Below are 3,908 nucleotides of genomic sequence, written 5' to 3' on the forward strand. Positions count from 1 at the left end.
TTGGAATGGGCAGTTAGAAGAAGGACGGGGCTTGCTTCGGTGGTGCATTATCTCGACGATTTTTTGTTTGCGGGCAGTGCTGGCACTGGTGTATGCCAACACCTAATGACACAGTTCCATGACTTAACAACGGAACTCGGGGTCCCTTTGGCCACAGAGAAGACTGAGGGTCCCGCCACAGTCTTGACTTTTTTGGGTATTGAAATTGACTCTGACCAACAATGCTGCAGGCTGCACTATGACAAACTTCTTACGCTACATAGGAGGATTAAGGAAGTCACGGGGGCCCAAAAAGTTCATCTTTCCACTCTTCAAGAGTTGGCAGGGCACCTAAATTTTGCTTGCCGGGTTATAGCACCTGGCAGAGCCTTCCTCTCTCGAATCTATGATGCCATGGCGGGGCTGCATCAACCCCACCATCGATTTTGGGTGACAGCAGCATTACGCGCTGACCTTGCGGTGTGGTCCTCCTTCTTACAGGATTTCAATGGAGTGTCCTTTTGGAGGCAGGACCGACTTTTAGAAGCAGAATTACAAGTACAATCTGACGCGTCTGGGGGCTATGGTTTTGGTGTAGTCTTCGGGTCTTCCTGGTGTAAGGGACAATGGCCACAGACATGGACGCTCCACGGTCTAGACAAAGATCTGACCTTTCTGGAATTTTTTCCAATAGTGGTTGCAGTATATCTGTGGGCCGCGGAGTTGAAAAACTCCACGGTTCATTTTTGGTGCGATAACATGGCTACAGTCCAGGTCATCAATTCCCTTACATCCAGGAACGCTAGGGTTATGGGTCTCATCCGTTCCTTCGTTCTCCAATGCCTGCGTTTTAACATTTTGTTCCGAGCACAGCATGTTCCAGGCATTGATAATGGTGTTGCTGATGCTTTGTCACGGAACCAGATGGATCGCTTCCGTCAGCTGGCGCCGTGGGCCAGAGCTCAGCCGGAGGCCGTTCCCTCTGCGATATGGGAGATTGGAGAGAGGAGTCGGAGAGAGCCATAGGCCTTTCCATCGCCCCCAACACGCTCGCCAGTTACCGAAGGGCAGGTAGGGCAATGCACGAATTCTGGGCCGCCAAGGGATATACTCCTGAGTGGTCTATTCCAGTAAGTCACATTATGGAATTCCTGGTGGAGGGCAGGAGACGCGGCCTGTCCATCAGTGCCCTGCAAGGTAAGCTGGCGGGGCTTTCCTTTTTAGCCAAAGCAAGGGGCCTTTGTGATAATGCAAGAGACTTCAGGGTCCGCCGCATGCTGACAGGGTGGGCCAGGGAAAAACCGGTCCCACCGGATTCCCGTCGTCCCATTTCTCTGGACATGTTACTGGGAATGGTCAAACAATTGGCAGCACTTTGCTCCTCCACCTATGAAGCCAAGTTATTTCAGGCAGTAGCACTTACATTGTTTTTTGGGGCTTTCAGGATTGGAGAAGCAGTAGCCTACTCAAAGCGAGACCGGTCTGGGCGTGCTCTCCAGTTTTCAGACGTCTCCATAGATGGAGGGGGTGCCTGCATAGTATTGCGAAGGTCTAAAACTGACCAGAAGTGTAAGGGACGACGTGTGTATTTGGCCCTGTCTTCAGCGCTTACACTTTGCCCTGTACGGTCTTTGCAGATATTTCTGGATGTTAGGGGGTCAAACGAAGGATACTTGTTTATCCATGCCAACCAGGAGCCCCTATCCATTTACCAATTTTGGGCCTTGATTAAACGTGCCTTGCAAGGGATTGGGCACAACCCTGCACAGTTTGGAACCCACTCATTTCGAATTGGAGCTGCTTCTACAGCAGCAGGTGTGGGATTTTCCCAGGCACAGGTACAAGCGGTGGGGCGTTGGTCTTCTGATGCTTTTAAGGGCTATATTCGCCCCTTCTGAAGACAGGAATTGCGGAAGCTTACCATTTGCATCTTTGACAGGTTGCTGGTCGGGGACGGAGCAGACACGCATCCTTATTTGTGGCCACAGCATGGTGTTTTGGGCAGCTCGAAGGGCAGCGAACTCGAGCGCCGGCTCCCAGTTGGGCCTCAGCAGATGGGCAGCGATACAGTGGCTTGGCCGATGAGGAATGCGTTGGGAGGGGCTCCTACCCGCACTATTCCAGCAACAGGCGACGCGGATTACTCCGCATGTATTGGTCATCCATCTCGGTAGAAATGACCTTGGTTTGATACAGGGCAAGGCCCTCCTCACTCAAGCATGTAGTGACATGCAGCTCATCAGGCAAAGGTGGCCTGGCGTTCGTCTGATTTGGTCAGACATACTCGCACGGAGGGAGTGGCGGGGGGTTTGGGATCCCCGAGCTATAGATAGAGCGCGGAAGATGGTCAACCGACGGATTCGCTTGGCCCTTCTTCCTCATGGTGGGTTAACCATCCCACACTCACGCATTCGGCACTGGCAGGTTGAACTTTATAGGGCAGACGGCATTCACCTGTCTGACACAGGTAATGATATATTTCTTGGGGACCTGCAGGGGGGTCTGCGCGAGGTGCTTCTCGGCAGTGGGGTAAAGGGGGACTAAATAGAGATTTGTCCCCCTTTTGTGGCGGGAAGGTGTGGGAAGGAAAATAGTTAAGGACAGCTAGGTGGCCCCCTTAGGCACCTTTGGAGGTGATTGGCGGTTCCGGAGGCCTGTCTTTCACGGCTTTGAGGCTCGAACACAGGATATGGGCTGCCTCTGGGGCCAACTTATCTCATCCACCCAAGGGTTATTCAACCCCGGGTGGGGATGACGTAGGAAGGCCCCCCTACTCACCTACAAGGTGTGGCCGGGGTAAGGGGTAAGCGGATGGGCTTGCCCTTGCCCTGGCAGGGGCTGGTCGCCCAAGAGCTGTATGGCAAGCTACTTGCTCATAGTTAGTCCCGCACCTAGATTTCCCTCTGCAGGTCACTTTAAAATTGGGTTTGTCTGCTGTAATTTAATAAAGTGGCCCTTATTCAACCCAAGCTTATGTGTACGTGTTTTATTTTGCCCCTCAAGGGCAAATGACGCTCCGCTCGTCGCACAGCTGATGAGCGGAGCATAGTTGCCAGTGGGGGTGAAGCAGCCGCCTCCATTTTGAAAGGGGGGGGTAGTCGCGCATCGCGCCTATGACGCGAGCGCGACTCGGCTGCAAGGGAGGGGCGAAGCCGCTGGGCCTATTTAAGCCCAGCCGCTCCTCCTACCTTTCTCTTCGGATCGCGACGCCCACCCTGCCCTCCCTTTTTCATCGTGTGCCTAGGGGTCGCTTCGGGGCCGAGTAGGAATTTTTATCCTGCCCACCCTCGTTGGCGGGCAGGTTTTTTGCCTGCTCCACACCATGTGAATGGGAGGGAATTCAGGTTAGGGGACGTTGTTTGTTATTAGGCTAATTTGGCTATTTGGCATAATTATGTATGGAGGCTAATACCCCATGACCGTTTTATTAGCACGGTGCGGGAAGGTGCGGGAAGGAAAATAGTTAAGGACAGCTAGGTGGCCCCCTTAGGCACCTTTGGAGGTGATTGGCGGTTCCGGAGGCCTGTCTTTCACGGCTTTGAGGCTCGAACACAGGATATGGGCTGCCTCTGGGGCCAACTTATCTCATCCACCCAAGGGTTATTCAATCCCGGGTGGGGATGACGTAGGAAGGCCCCCCTACTCACCTACAAGGTGTGACCGGGGTAAGGGGTAAGCGAATGGGCTTGCCCTTGCCCTGGCAGGGGCTGGTCGCCCAAGAGCTGTATGGCAAGCTACTTGCTCATAGTTAGTCCCGCACCTAGATTTCCCTCTGCAGGTCACTTTAAAATTGGGTTTGTCTGCTGTAATTTAATAAAGTGGCCCTTATTCAACCCAAGCTTATGTGTACGTGTTTTATTTCGCCCCTCAAGGGCAAATGTACTGCCTTCAAGTCGATTCCGACTTATGGCGACCCTATGAATAGGGTT

This window comes from Rhineura floridana, chromosome 1, assembly GCF_030035675.1.
Source record: "Rhineura floridana isolate rRhiFlo1 chromosome 1, rRhiFlo1.hap2, whole genome shotgun sequence".
Lineage (NCBI taxonomy): Eukaryota > Metazoa > Chordata > Lepidosauria > Squamata > Rhineuridae > Rhineura > Rhineura floridana.